A 17,096-nucleotide genomic window follows, 5' to 3' on the forward strand; every position below is an offset into this window, starting at 1 on the left:
AAAGGCATGGCTTCTTGGTATGAAGAAATTATTCAGGTTGCATGACTACTCAAAGAACATGAAAGCTAGAGTGGCTACTTTCAGTCTTAAAGGTAAAGAAGACATCTAGTGGGAAGAAGTGAAGAATTTCATAGATATATATGAGGAAGATCTGACTTGGAGTGAATTCAAGTGATTATTCAAGATGAAGTATCTATCAGAGAGATACTTCGATGACAGGGAAAAAGAGTTCTATGAACTAAAGATGGAATCCATGACAGATGATGAGTATGTGCCTTGCATCAAGGAGGAGAAGGTTAAGATTCAGAGATTCATTACTGGACTATCGATTGCATTCAAAGATAGGATTGAATTCGATGAGCCTAGATCATTGTAGGATGCCATTTAAAATCTAAAGCATTGTTATGAGAAATCAAAGCGCAGAACTGAGACTAAGCCATACTGGAGAGGTAATGAAAAGAACAAGGGAAAATGGGATAAAAAGCAAGCAAGGCCACAGGGTATAGATAACAAGGAGAATGTTGCACCTCCTATGATCTAGGTGGATATTGGTGGCCACCAGCCTATTCAAACTAGACCCCCCAGTTAGTCTCATCTACTTCCTTGTTCATTTTAACATTTACTATTTTTAGTAGTTTTTCGGGTCCTGAACTTTCGGAGCAGTTTTGACCCCCTAAACGGCATTTTTTGGGGTCCACAATAGGCCCATAGCCATAGGTAGGGGCCTATGGAAAAACTTGTAGTACTCGACGAGAACTTTACAACAAGGCATCACACACACCAAGCAGAGATAATATGACCACATTACAACCCTGGGAAGTTGGCTACCCAACTAACCCCAATGGCGCCCACAAACTCTTGGTGTTACATCTCCTAGGGTTAGGGTTTTGGTTGTTTACTGTTTTCTCATGTTTCCCAATAATAAATAGGCCCTTAAGCCTCATTATAACACATTTCAGAGGCATGTAGCCTCCACATCTCTTCTTAGAGATAAGCTACCATCGCCGAAGCTATCTTATTTCCATTATGTTTGTAAGCATAGTTCAGTATTTTTCTATTAATGAAATGAAGTGTTTTTCTACTGCATCTCTATGTTTATGATTATATTTGTAAGTTGTTGCATTCCTGTTTAAGTTTAGATCAATGGTATCAGAGTGGTCTTCTCTTTCTCTATTTTTCTTTACATGTCCCCAATGAGGTCAGGGTATAAGGTGTTAGGACTTGATTTGGTTGAACCATTACAAGATCAGCCTCGCAAAACTCGACGACCTCCCATGGTGGCAGAAAATAAAGATGAGGGGGTAGGAGATCCTTTCAAAATATTGCTCAAGGAAGCCCTTGAGCGATAGAGGGATGCAATGATATATAAATTTTCCCAGATTCTTCGACGGTTGCCCGCAGGCGACACATCTTCATCAAGCAGCGACTCTCAAGGCACAACTCCTTTTAGGGTACAAGTTAACTTCGATATTCCCATATTCGAAGGCCTGATAGATGCACATGCTGTGGATAAATGGTTAATTATGTTGGAAATATATTTTTCAGTTCATGACTTTTCCAATCAAGAAAAGATTACTTTTTCACTTCTCAAATTCGCCCCACACGTCAATGACTGGTGGGAAACCTACTGTGAACAAAAGGACAAGAGTGAACCCTCGCTATTTTTAGCTGCACCCACTTGGAATTATTTCTGAGATGCCATCAAGGAACAATATTACCCTGTCAGGAGCTATGAAGACAAATACATAAAGTGGACCACGCTACGGCAGGAAAGGGACAAAGATGTGCCAGAGTTCACAAATATTTTCCATACCCTTCGCATGAAGCAAGTATCAAGGATACCGAGTGACATTTGGTGCTCAAGTACCATTGTTGTGTACACAAGTACATCCAGTATGACATGGAGTTCCTCGACATTTCCTCACTTGGCACGACATATCGGTACGTTATCAAGATTGAGCAGAAGTTTAAATAGAAGAAGCGAGACTTTAGATCTATAAATCCAAAGCAAGGAAAAGGCGCCCCCAAACCATAGAACAAAGGACCAAGCCAAGGTGAGGCTACCCAGGACAACCTACCAAAGCCATGAGAAAAGAACAACACCACAAAGACGAAGAAGCACATGGGAAAATGGTGTGAGTTCCATAAGAGCTCCACTCACAATACAAGTGAGTGTCAGGCCAAGCATTCACTAGTGGACGAGCTGAAGGCTTCCGAATTAGACATACGTTCCAATTATGAATCAGAACCCAGTAAGGGAACTGAAAAAGGGAAGCAGATCATTGATGTGGAGCCAAGTGCCACCATGGCCATGACCAAGATTCATAAGATTGAGGCCTAAGATCTAGAGGAGGGGGAACTCCTCTTCCACTCATAGATGTGGGGGAAGGGTTCTCTTCTGCAGTTCATTGTCAATAACAGGAGCCAAAAGAACCTCATTTTAGCAGAGGTCATGAAGCGGTTGGACTTAAAGACTACAACACATCCACAATTGTACACCATTGGGTGGCTTCACCGAGGATGAGATGTTCGCATCAACTAGCAGTGTCGCCTTCCCTATAGCATCAAGCCCTTCACGGATGAGGTACTATGTGACGTTTCTCCTCTTGAAGTTTGTGATGTATTGTTAGGACAACCATACTTATGGAAGCGACATGTTGTATATGAGTTTAGACCTTGCTCTGTGATTATTACTTTGGCTAATAAGTTGTATAGGATACTAGAGGTAGCCCCACCTACCGCCATCTCTTTGATCACTAGAAAGCAATGCAGTAAGATCATTTGCTTATGCTTCGCCCCCAGGGCAAGAAGAAGGTTGTGGCCATGACTTCTAAGAAGGGCTCATCTGCACAGCAGCAGCAAATGGACAAGCTTGTGGAGGAGTACAGAAATATTTTTTCCTCACCCATAGGGGTACCTCTGCACTGTCAGGCCAAGCACTCCATCGATCTGACCCCGGGCACGCCGCTACGCAATGGACTAATCTATCAATGCTCTATTCTAGAGAACGATGAGATCAAGAGGAATTTTCATGAACTATTGTAGAGAGGGCACATCAGGCCAATCTCATCACCTTGTGGGAGTCTAATTGTATTGGTACAAAAGAAGGATGGGACCTGGAGGCTCTGTATTGACTATCGGGTGTTGAACAAGATCACTGTCTGGAATAGGTACCCAATCCCATGGATTTATGACCTTCTGGACTAGCTCGAAGGGGCCAAATATTTCAGCAATATTGACTTGAATTCAGGTTATCATCAAGTGCGTATCGAACCCTCCGATGTGTGGAAGACTGCCTTCAAATCCAAGGAGAGCCTTTTCGAATGGTTAGTCATGTTGTAGAGATTGACAAATGCCCCTGCAAACTTCATGAGACTGATGGATGACATCTTGTGATCCTTTACCAATGCATTCGTGGTGGTGTATTTAGATGACATCTTGATCTTCAGCCAGAGTTGGGAAGAGCACCTCCACCATATTCAACAAGTCCTTCAAACCCTGTGACCACACAAGTTGTATGCTAAATTGGAGAAATGCACCTTTGGCCTGACCCAGGTGAAATATCTAGGATACATCATTGATGAGCAGGGTGTACATGTGGACCCATCCAAGATATAATTCATTCGGGATTGGCCAAACCCCACTCTAACAGAGCTCCGCAGCTTTTTGGGGCTTGCCAATTTCTACCGTAGGTTCATATTGGGGTTCTCTCATATCACTTGGCTTTTAAGTCAAGTCACCAAGCAAAGTTTTTTTCGTTGAAAACCCAACAACAAGTGTTCTCCGATTTGAAGAATCGCCTTTGTTCTGCACCAGTGCTCACATTACCAGACCTGCAACAACCATTTGAGATTGAGACAGATGCCTTCGACTATGCTATTGGTGTGATTCTTACTCAGCACAGGCATCCAGTGGCTTACCATAGTGAGACACTTTCAGACATAGTCTAAAAGTACCCCACTTACGACAAAGAAATGTATTCCATTGTGCAGGCATGCCGTCAATGGAAGCATTACATTTTGGGGAAGGAAACAGTCATCCACATAGACCACCGACCTCTACAGTTCATACAGACACAAGGGAAGTTGCAAAATGATCGCCATCAGAAATGGTCCACCTATCTGCAACAGTTCCATTTGAACATTAAGTATAAGAAGGGCAGAACCAACAATTTTGTTGATTTCCTCAACCGACCACCGGTCATGGCATTGATCACTATGCTCAACTCTTGTGGGCACGAGACATCGAGGTGGCTACATCTTTACAAGAGTGATCCAGAATTCGGCAACATATACCAGACACTCTTGGAAGTGAAGCAAGTTCCAATTTTTCACCTTCAAGATGCATTGTTATGCCACCTAGGACACATCCGTGTTCCTTCAAGTGAGCATTCCAAGATGATTTTGTAGGTGCACTACAGTCGGGTTGTTGGACATTTCAGAGTAGAGAAAACACTGGCAGTATTGCAGAAGTACTTTTATTGGCTGAAACTTCGTCAAGATGTTGGGAAGTACATTTGATCCTACGCCATTGCCAAACCAACCATCAAGAAGAAAGTCTTGTATACTCCTCTACCTACTCCTAACCAGCCTTGGGAATTAGTCTCCATGGATTACATGTCGGGCCTTACTTCTACTAAGCACGGCAACGATTGCATTTTCTTGGTCGTCAACAAATTCTCTGAGATGGCCATCATGGAGGCCTACAAGAAGAGTATCACAACATAGGCCAATACTAAGCTCTTCTTTGAGCGAGTGTGGGTACATGTTGGGATCCCACAGTCCATTGTCTTAGATTGGGACATCAGATTCCCGAGTACATTTTGGTCAAGTCTTTGGTCGATGCTGGATACAAAGCTTACTAAGTCCACAACTTTCCATCCCCAAACTGATGGCTAAACAGATGTTGTACACATGATGATCGTACACATTCTACGCATGTACAACTCAAATCATCCATGCACGTGGATGAAAGTATCCCGTATGTCCAACATAGCTACAATAGAGATCTCTGCAACTCAACAGGCCAAAACCCCTTTCAGGTTGGGGTGGGATTTCAACCATTATGCCCCATTGATGTGGCCATACCATTTGCAGCCACTCAAGTAGATTCGACTCACGTTCAGTCTGAAGCTGAAAGGGCTAACAACTTCATTGAGCACATTCAACACATCCGCCAATAGGTCCATGATATATTAGACAGAGCCAATGCTAAGTACAAGCAGCGCCATGATCAACATCGAGTGCCGCACAAGTTCTAGATGGGCGACAAAGTTTGGCTACATTTACAAAAGGAGCACCTTTCTAGACCTCATCGCAAGCTTTGCCCACTCTGATATGGGCCATACACCATCACCAAGGCCTAGTGTTCAATGTAGATCGCCTTTGGCCCTACTTTCCACCATTGTTAGACACATCTGACATTGCAAAACATGTCGCACCAACAGAGCTTAACCCAAACTGCATGGAATAGGCCACAACTGATCATATCTTGGACACAAATATCAATAACACTCACCAACGAAGGATACAACTATAACGAGTTGTCAAAGCAAGCCAACTCCTTCACCAGGGCAAGTGGTTCACTAGGAACCAGGTTTAATAGAAATTTCCTCACCTCATGGATGCTCTGCATGCAATGGGTACCATTTCTTCCTAAGGGGTGAGAAATGGTCCACCTAGAACCCCCAGTCAGTTTCATCTATTTTTTGTTCATTTCAGCATTTACTATTTTTAGTAGTTTTTCAGGTCTTGAACTTCGGAGCAGTTTTGACCCCCTAAACTGTGTTTTTTTGGGGTCTGGGACAGGCCCATTACCATAGTCAAGGGCATACGGAAAAAACCTGTAGTACTCAGTGAGACCTTTCCAACAATGCATCGTACGTGCCAAAAAAAGATAATATGACCAAGTTACGATCCCCAGAAGTTGGTTGCCCAGCTAACCCCAATGAGGCCCACAAACTCTTGGTGTTGCAGCTCCTGGGGTTAGAGTTTTGGTTGTTTAGGGTTTTCTCATGTTTCCAATAATAAATAGGCCCTTGAGCCTCATTGTAACATAGTTCAGAGGCATGTAGCTGCCACATCTCTTCTTAGAGATAAGCTACCATCGCCCGAGTTATCTTATTTCCATTCTGTTTATAAGCATAGTTCATTATTTTTCTATTAATGAAATGAAGTGTTTTTCTACTGCATCTCTATTTTTATGATTATATATGTAAGTTGTTGCTTTCTTTTTTAAGTTCAGATCATCCTAATAGGTTCAATGCATCAGATATAAGACAGGGACATCGAGTTGAAGAGAAGAATAAGGATTGAGGCTAGAAGCCTATAGAGTGTTGGACTTGTGGCAAAGACCATCGCAGAAGAGATTGTCTACATAATCAAGGTGGTAGAACCCAGATATATAGTGCACAGGAGGTGCAGACTATTGGAGATGTAGGCCAGAGTATTCCTCGTATCTATGCAGCCATGGATAACGGGAAAGAAGAACACCAAGAATCTATCATTGAGATGGACGGTAAGCTTTATGATCAATTTATTTCTATTTTGATTGACCCTAGATCTAATTATAGCTATGTTAGTCCTAACTTGGTGGATAAGTGTGGATTGAATAAGGAGTTGCATGCAGAGTCTTGGTTAGTGCAATTGGCTACAGGTACAAAGAAATGAGTTCATCATTGGGTAAGAGCTTGTGCATTTGACTTAAATGGTATGCCTACGGCAACACATTTGAATGTTTTACCATTGGGTTCATACATTATGTTGTTGGGCATGGATTGGTTGTACCTACATAGAACCAAGGTTGACTGGTATGACAATGCCATTGAATGTGTTGATGATAATGGAGAACTAAGAGTCTTGCAGGGTAATAAGAAAGCCACATCAGTTAGGATGGTGATAGCTATGCAACAAAAGCATAGCCGCAGGAAAGGGTGCAAGCTATTTGTAGCATATTTCTAGTGATAAGGGTGAGGTTGAGGATGCAGATGTGTTGAACAATTACCCGATTTTACAACAGTTTAGAGATGTATTTAATGAGGACATTACAGATTTTCCACCTCATAGGGAGGTAGAAGTTTTGATTAAGTTGGTGCCATGGGCAGCTCCAACATTAAAAGCACCTTACAGGATGAGCACAACTGAGTTGGTTGAGTTAAAGTTGCAGTTGAAGGAAATGTTGGACAAAGGATTCATTAGGCCAAGTGTATCACCTTGGGGTGCGTCGTTCTTGTTTGTGAAGAAGAAAGAAGGTACCCTCAGATTATGTATTGATTATAGGCAGTTGAACAAAGTGACTATCAAGAATGGGTACCCTTTTCCAAGGATTGATGACTTGTACGTTCCGTTGAAGGGAACAACAGTGTTCTCGAAGATCCGAATACCATCAAGTACACATCAAAGAGGAGGACATTTGCAAGACTGCATTCAGGACAAGTTATGGGCATTATGAGTTTGTTATGGTTCCATTTGGATTAACTAATGCTCCAGCTACGTTCATGTGTTTGATGAATAGTGTGTTGTGCCCATATTTCGATAATTTTGTTATTGTGTTCATTGATGATATACTGGTATATTCTAAGAATGAGGAAGAGCATGCCGAGCACTTAGCAGCAGTGTTGAAGTTGTTGAGAGAGCATCAGTTGTATGCTAAGCTCAAAAAATGTAGCTTCTTTCAGACTAAGGTACACTACTTGGGACATGTTGTCTCCAAGGAAGGTATTGCAGTAGATCCAGAGAAGATAAGGGCCATCATGGAGTGGGTAGCTCCTAAGAGTGTGGATGAGGTGAGATCTTTCATGGGTCTAGTAAGCTATTATAGGAGGTTCATCAAGAACTTCTCGCAGATTTCTTATCCCATTACATCATTGCAAAGAAAAGGTAAGAAGTTCAAATGGACTGAATAGTGTGAGACTAGCTTTGAGCAGCTTAAGAAATTTCTGACACATGCACCAGTACTACAGATTGCAAATCCAGATAAAGAGTTTGTAGTATGTACAGATGCTTGCAAGAGAGGGCTTGGTGGAGTCCTTATGTAGGATGGACAATGGGTATGTTATGAAACCTGGAAACTAAACAAGCACAAGCAGAACTATCCTACGCATGATCTCGAGTTGGCAACAATTATACATGCATTGAATATGTGGAGACATTATCTTCTTGGCAGGAGGTTTGTGCTTATGAGTGATCACATTGAATTGAGTTATTTGTTTGAGCAACCGAATCTAAATGCCAAGCAGGCTAGATGGTTGGCCATGATCAGCAAGTTTGACTGCAAGATCAGATACATCAAAGGCAAGGATAACCGAGTGGCAGATGCTCTTAGCAGGCGGGTATAGGTGAATCACTTAGCAGCTATGAGCTCTTATAGGACAGATTTATAGGACAGGATCTTGCGAGGAGGATAATAGGATGTCAGATATATGGAGATTGTACACAGGTTGCAGCAGGGTGATAGTACAGGTACAAGTGAAGGTACAGGTAGTGGTAGTGGTACAAGTGTAGGTGCATAGGACTTGAACTATTGTATTACGACAGATGGATTGTTCAAGTTCCGAGATAGGATATATATGTTGGATGACAGTTACCTCAATAACGTGATCTTGAGGTAGTTTCATGCGAAATTATATTCAGGTCACCCAAGTTATCAGAAGACACTCATAGCATTGAAGGGATATTATTATTGGTTGAATCTAAAGAGGGATGTAGCAGAGTTTGTTGTGAGATGTTTCAATTTGCAGTGAGTGAAGGAAGAGTATAAACATACAGGGGGACTGCTACATCTGATCGTGATTCTGGAGTGGAAATGGGAGGTCATTTCCATGGATTTCATCAGAGGGTTGCCGAAGAGAGTGAAGAAGCATGACTTGATCATGGTCATTATGTACAGATTAACAAAGGTTTCACACTTCATTCTAGTGAAGTCTACATTCTCAACTAGTGATGTGGCATAGGTATTCATCCGAGACATGGTTATACTACATGGTGTTCCAAAGAAGATTGTGTTAGATAGGGATGCGAAGTTCAATTCCAATTTTTGGAAGGAGTTATTTGTAGGTTTGGGCATAGAGTTAGCCTTCAGCATAGCTTATCATCCACAGATGAATGGACAGACAGAGAGATTCAACATGATTTTAGAGGACATGTTGAGGATGTATGTGCTGCATGAGCAGCGGAAGTGGGAAGAGTATCTCCCTTTGGTAGAGTTCGCATACAAAAATGATTATCAAGAGTCACTAAGGATGAGTCATTTTGAGGCATTGTATGGGCAAAGTTATAACACTCCCATTAGTTGGAGTGATCCAGTTAGCAAGGTATTGATTGGACTAGATATGTTGGTAGACATGGAACATGAGATGCAGGTGATCAAGAATAATCTTAAGGCAACACAAGATAGCAAGAAAAGCTATGCTGATAGGAATAGGTTGTTCAAGGAGTTCCAGGTTGGGGAATAGGTGTACTTTCGCATCAAACCGAAGAATAGATCATTGTGGATTGGAGCATGTTCCAAGATGGCACCACGGTTTTATGGACCCTTCAGTATTATCGAAAGGATTGGTCTAGTAGCCTATGGACTTGCACTACCTCCGACAGTGAAAGTCCACGATGTTTTCCATGTATAATTGCTTAAGAAGTATGTTAACAATGTTGATCATATGATTGATGAAGCTGTATTGCAGGTGGAACCAGATGGAGAATTCCAGTCGGAGCCTCAGTGTCTATTGCAGAAAAAGGTGCTCATGCTCTGAAACTGAAAAATAGAGAAATTTAAAGTGCAATGGAAGCACTTTGGGCCTGATGAAGCTACATGGGAGAAGGCGGATCAGATACAGCTATATATGTATCCTTCCTTATTTGTCGGGTGAGGCAAAGCAGCCTTGATATGGTGGTTTGGTGATTTCTTATGGTGGTTAGTGATTGCTTATGGTGGTTCGTGATTTCTTATGGTGGTTTGATGATTGCTTATAGTGGTTTGATGATTGCTTATGGTGGCTCGGTAGTTTCTTATGGTGGTTTGGTAGTTGCTTTATGGTGGTTTAGTATTCGAATTCAAGCTTTTGTGATCCATATCTTAATATAAAATATTTTTTCAGAAGAAATCACATTGAAAAATTTTGGTCAACGCGTTTCGAACCAACGAGAATGGTTCATCTTCAGGACAAGATGAAGAAACAGATCTGGGAAGTAGGTTAAATAGGAAAACAGACAATTCCTAACGGCTAGATGAAAACGGCTAATTTGACTAGGAGAGGAAAAGTGAAATATTGTTTTTTTTAATATATAAATAAATATATATTTTATTAAATATCTACTTATTTATAAATGAAATATTTGACTTTCTATTTAATAATATTTATTAATTAATTAATTAATTAATTAATTACTTTATTATTTTATTTATTTTTTTTATTTATTTATTAAAAAAAATAACGGCTATATTTAAATGGAAAAATAAATTTATTTTATTATTTTATTTAATGGATCTGAAAAGGACTAAGAAACAAGGATGAAACGGAATTTCTAATTAAGGGATAAGTTTGGAAAAAAATAAAATAAACATTAAAAATGAAAAGTAAAAATAACTATATTAAATAAAAAAATTAATTAAAATTAATTAATGAGTATACCTCTTTCAAAAATAAATAAATAAATAAAATTCAAATATAGAATAAATTAAAGAGGGTCAACCTCTATAAAAAAGGAGAATATAAAAAATAAAAAAAATATAAAAATAAACATAAATAAATAAAAATTGCCGGGAAAAAAAAAAAAGAAGAAGGGCGGGAATCCAACAGCTACTAATTTTCCAGCCGTCGTCCCTATTAATATTATTGGAAGACCTCTCAATTTCAATGGCTTCCCTAAACTTACAGTGATGAAAATGAGAAATCTTTGTGATAACCCTAGCATCTTCAATGCATATGTGATGTTTGATCTTCTATGCATGTTCAACCAAAGCTGAAGATTTGGTCCTCCCATGCTTGATATATGCAGCATGTTCCTTAATCCTCTAGTTAATAGAATGACCAATTTCGCTAATGTATGAGGTTCCACGAGAACAAGGGATGATATAAACACCTTTCATATCCATAGGGTTCACAGGGTCCTTAAGATTTAAGGGAACTTCTAATGGTGCTAAGGGGTCTAAAGGTCGGGGGAATATTATGATTTTTTAGGATTCTCACAATATTGCCAGTCATCCCTTGGATGAAGGGGAGCTGAACTCCTGAACTGCGATCAATGAGGTATTTCTTGACCTTAGGACCCTTACTTGCTTTGAGGAAAGCTTTGACACCTTGCTGTCTACTATAACCATTTTGGACAAAAACACTAAGGAGAAGGGACTTTTCTTTAGAAAGGTGGTCTTCATAAGAAATTCTTAGAGCACGAGGAGCTAACGTGCTGAGAACACCTATCTTCTGAGCAGGAAAATGGTGGGAATTTGCTTGAAGATATTGCTCAGTATGAGTCTTTTTCCGATACACCTCATGGGAGAAAGATCCATCAACTTTCTTAGAAATGAGGACATCAAGGAAAGGAAGGCAGCCATCAACTTCATGCTCCATAGTAAACTTTATGGAGTTAGATTGATTATTAATATGATGGAAAAAGAGATCAACTTATCAGGTCCGTGCTGCCATACGGTGCAGGTGTCATCAATGAATCTTTTTCAAAGATTAGGTTTAAAAATAGTTGAGGATAAAGCCTTGGATTCAAAATCTTCCATGAACAGGTTAGCCACGATAGGGGATAGGGGAGAACCCATGGCCAACCCACAGGTTTTTTCATATATCTCACCTTCAAAACAGAAAAAAGTGGAAGTGAGGCAAATCTCAACTAATTTAGCAATGTCAGGATCAGTAAGGCAAAAGATGACATCAAGGGCTTCCTTAATGGGGATGTTAGTGTACAGGGAAACAACATCAAAGCTGAGAAGACAATCATCAGGTTCAAATCCCATATCCTTTAACTCTTTAACAAATGAAGAGGAGTCTTTAACAAAGGACTCTGTTTGCCCCACCAAGGGCTTCAATTTCATGGCTAAATATTTAGCTAAAAGATAGGTTGGCTCACCAATAGTGTTGACAATGGGTCTAAGGGGGACCCCTTATTTATGGATTTTAGGAAGCCCGTAGATCCTAGGAGTGATAGGGTTACTCTCAATCAGATTATGGCTAAAAGAGCCAACAATACTGCTGGATTTTATAGCAAGAGCAACCATCTTAGAAATCTTTTTCAAGGGATTCTTGTCAAGCTTTCTGTAGCTTCCACTATTGTTCAAGTGATCCAACATCTTCTTCCGATAATCTTCCTTATCAAGGATAACAACAGCCCCACCTTTGTCAACTTTTAAAAGAACGATGTCTTGGTTCCTATTTAGGGATTTGAGTGCTTGGAACTCATCCTTGCTTACGTTATTCTTAGGGGGCTTTACTTTCCTAAGAATGACAGTGCAGTCCTGCCAAATAATATCTTTAATGTTATCCGGTAAGCCCTTAATCCCAAATTCGACATCACACATAATATCTGACACCGGAATATTCTTAAGAGCAAGGGAAAAATTCAATCCCCTTTCCAAAAGCTTGAAGACCAGAGGAAGGAAAGAAAAACTGGATAAATTGACTACCTTATTATATGATGGCTTGGTATATGCTTTATGGTGGTTTAGTATTTTATTTATGGTTGCTTAGTATATGCTTTATGGTGATCGATATATGATTTATGTTGGTTGATACATGATATATGATGTTTTGATATATGCCTTATGATGTTTTGATATATGCTATATGATGTTAGTATATGTTTGATATATGTTTGGTATATGATTTGGCATATGTTTTGGTATATATAGTTTTGATGATGTTGCTATATGTACACCTGTGTATGGATGTAAATACTGTAACGAGTTGTGTTATAAAGCTCCACTATGCGGTATGGGTGTCATGTTATTATGGTTATGTTATTATGCTATCATGTGGTTATGTTATCATGATGTTATGATGTCATGTGGATTGGCACTCAACAGGATGATCATTGTAAATACCGTAATGAGTTGTGATATAAAGCTCCACTATGTGGTATGTTGTCATGTTGTCATGATGTTCTTCTCTTGAGTAGATCTTTCATTGTAAATACTGCATCGAGTTGTGTTATAAAGCTCCATGAGCAGTATGTCTTCTTTCAGCAGGTTGTTGAGGTATATGTGTGATAAAACACCGAGGATGGTGTCCCCCAAGGGGGAGGTTTTGTAATAGCCCTGGTGAAAATTCCATGTAATAAATGTTAAAAACAATAACCACAGATGACTGGGACACTTATTCCAAGCTGAATGTTGGGCAAGGCATCCTAGGGGGTGTTCATTTGGTTGTTTATGGCTAAGGAAATTGGCAAAGGCAATGGCTAAGGAATTAAAAGGCATTTTGGCACATTTATTTATGAAAATAATGGAAATTAGGAGAAAAAGGAGGTGAAAGGTCACAAGTTGCATGTGAGGAGTAAAATGAAGGAAAATAATGGAAAATGAAGAAAATAAAGGCCTCATCCATAAAAAGGCTTCTGAGGATCAATTGGTAACCTTTTTTCAGTTCAATGTTGGAGCTCTCTCATTTCTCTCTCTCTCTCTCTCTCATACTCTTGGATACTTAGAGTTTTTTTGGAGCACTCTTGGAGGGTGTGACATACTTGGATTCTTGAAGCAAGAAGGAAAAGGAAGATCAGGAAATCACAAGAAGGCATCAACATCAATAGCTACATCATATTTGCTTGCATGTACCGAGTTGTATATATGATTTCTTCACTAGTTTTGGCATGCATGGCACATGCATGTGGTTTCTTGGTTGTGATCTATCATTAGCATGGAGGATGGCCTAGATTGATAATGGATTTCCTAGCCTTTCCATTTACTGGATAGACATTGCGATTGTGGGGTTACTTTCATTGTTTTGTTTTGGTCAGACAAATGCTCTGGAAGTCTTGTAATAGCTTGGGTTGAGTTACTAGTCTTAGAAGCCTTGGTTGGAAAAACTCTTTGGAAGACCTTGGTGGGTTGAGTTACTAGTCCTAGAAGCCTTGGTTGGACAAACACTCTGGAATCCCGACAACAACTGTGGGTTGAGTTACTAGTCCTAGAAACCTTGGTTGGAACAAATGCTCTAGAAGCCCTGGAAGGCTTGGATGGAGACCAATTTAATGATGGTTTTGTGATGTCCAACCGTGAGGTGGAATCACTGTTTGATGGGTTGAGGTGGATGGCCTCTAGAAGCCCTGGATGAGTTTGATTGATGTGTTCTATGAGATCCCACATTCATGCTTAGAATATGGCATGGGGGTGAATGGTTGAAGAGAGATTTGACTCATCCATTCTACGGTCAGGTGGAATGTGGTAGTCCCATCTCTGGTTGGTTCATTGCATTCATTAATGAGAAATCCTTTCCCTTGACTTCCATGTGTAAAGGTATTGATGTATTTATGGATTTGATGGCTTTAATGTTTAATGTATTTATGTTCCTATTATCATGGTATATGCACACTTTATGACAACAGTTATGTATGGCTCTCAACATGTTTTTACTTGTATGTGAATGGATAATGTTGTTGGCTTGTATGGGCCCGACCCAGGTTCAGAGATGATTTAGCCAAAAAAATCTTGGTACAACTGGCCCTTTCGGAAACAGTCTGCGGAGCGCGGACTGAGGTCTCACCTGAACTAGTATGGGAGGGTGCTAGAACTAGGTTTCCGCACCCTAGAGATGTCTGATGGTTTTTCGGTGGTCCGAGGTTTGACCCTGCGCTCATGTCGCTACGCACATCTATCAGTACCTCGCAGCCTGCTATGTTGTCTTCACACAGCCCTGCTTGAGGCGTGATCCGTGTTATTACCCAAGTTCCTTACTATTAACTCGATATTATCCGATTACTTAATTTATCTATATGAGCCCGATTATACTTAACAGTGTTCAGTATTCATATAAGTGTGCACGATAAACAAAACAGTATAAATGCATAGAAAGTAATACAAAAGCAGATACACAGTATTTGGAATCAAACTTCTCTTTATTATTCTTCTTCTTAGGTTACAGACTCGACTCCACCCTGTGCACTCAACTGTAGGGGTCCGCGCACTCAGTTGCGGACTCTACTAGGCCTTTGCGCACTCAGCTGCAGAGCCTCTTCCTACTACTACGACCCAAGACACTTAAACTTTTCCTCTATTCGATATCTTCTAGACTTCATCCATGCTCATCTATGTCTTATTCTAATTATCTTTACAACTTAGAGCCTCCTTCTATTTATACAATCCCATGGTCCGCGGACCATGGGTAGGCCGACATGACATTACATTACATTACAAAACTTAGGGTGGACAACCCTATGACTCAACATACATGTCATGCTCCGCGCCCGCAATTCGTGGAGTCTTACAACATTATTTGACCAAAACTTGGGCTTTGAGCCCCATAACATGCTGTGGGGGGATTCCATGCCCAAAAAGCCCCCAACACAAACATCATGACTCGCCCTCTAGTCACTCTGTCAGCGCAGTGATCTTGGTGCGGAGTCCCTCCAACTGGTCCCAAACTGCTCGGAGGTCCACAGCGCACTGCTCTGCGGTTTCCTGGACCTGCGTCATGCACTCTTCCGAAGCCTCTTTGTCAGGAGCAAATTTCTGCCTTAGCGCATACATCCACTACATATGTGCAAGCTTACCTTCAATATCTTCCATGATGGTGAAGGCATTGTCAGTCCATGGCTGGATGCGTGCTTTGAGAACTACCTCTTTCTATCTCACCGCATCCACCTTATCCTTTAGTGCCTTAGCTTGTTGCATCTTCGCAAGCTGTTGAGTGAGGACTATTGTCTGCGTAGTTCCTCGGACACTGTCATACTGCTCCTGAAGTTCACACGCCTCTGTTTCTAGGCGTTGTATGTTGGGGTCCTCCTGTAAAGATGTGAGGACCACAAATGCTTGTTCCAACATACCAGTACAGTCTTGTACTGCACGTCCAATTTCTTCCAACCCTATTTGGATAGTGCTAGCGCACTGTTCTCTGACTTCCGAGGGAGTGGAAGGCTGTGCCTTCAACTGCAGCTCAGCGATTTGAAGATTCAGCTCCAGCTGAACCTTTGTCGTTTCTGCTCTGGCTTCGCAGACGTTGGTCGCCAACCTATGGATCCGCTCTGCTTCTGGGAGATCTGCTCAGATGGCCAGCTCTGGGATGCATTTGCAAGCGTCGTCTACCACCTGTTCCAACTGCTGACCCTGTGATACTAGTTCACCATGCTGCAAGCTGAGCTGTTCGGTGTTTATCTTTTGCTGACTAAGAACCTGTATCGCGCGACCCTCCCTGGTGCGGAGTTCTGTTGTTATTCCATCCTGTAGTTGGTACAATGTTTCTCACTGAAGGGCAGCCAAATTGAGGCCAAGTCCTTTGATCCTGCCAACCATAGCTCTGTTGATCTCATTTGTTGCTGCTAGCACTCCTTCCAGTATCACTATGGTATTGGCCATCCTTACGCGTAGCATCTGTTTTGTTGTTGATGTGCCTGCTGCGACGTAGGTGGACAAAGTACCTTCCTGCAGGGGCCACACCTATAGTTCTTGCAGTTGCGCCCTTAGGGCCCCCAACATAGTCTGTTGCTCCATCATAACTTCTTGGAGCGCTTCCTTGGTGACATCACAAACTGTCTCACCGATGTCGTAGAGGTCTCCTTCAGTTAATGTGATCGGGTCGATGGCTAGCTTCGAGGCCTTGACCTTTTTCCATGGACCCAATCTCTCTGTGACACGTGGTCGTTTGAGTTGGGTCAAAGTGGTTCCTGGGTCCGCACCCTCTTCTGCAAGGTTTGTTTCCTCTACCTCCTGTCCTGCAGACACTTCCTGGCCCTCTTCTGCCTACACTATTGTGGCCTTTGTTGTCTGCCTTGCCGTTATTGCTTCAGCATCCTACCTTTGCTCCACGGCTGCCTATGCCGCTTCGCGGGTTGCCCTGACCTTGGCTGCCATTTTTTCGTTGGGCCTTTTCTCACCCAGTTGGGTGATGCATAGCTTGGCATCCTCCTTCCTTTTCTATGCTATTGTCTTCTCCAATTCCGCCAAAT

The sequence above is a fragment of the Pinus tabuliformis genome, chromosome 7, assembly GCF_031772625.1.
Source record: "Pinus tabuliformis cultivar Carrire ecotype Pingquan chromosome 7, CPIR1, whole genome shotgun sequence".
Taxonomy (NCBI): domain Eukaryota; kingdom Viridiplantae; phylum Streptophyta; class Pinopsida; order Pinales; family Pinaceae; genus Pinus; species Pinus tabuliformis.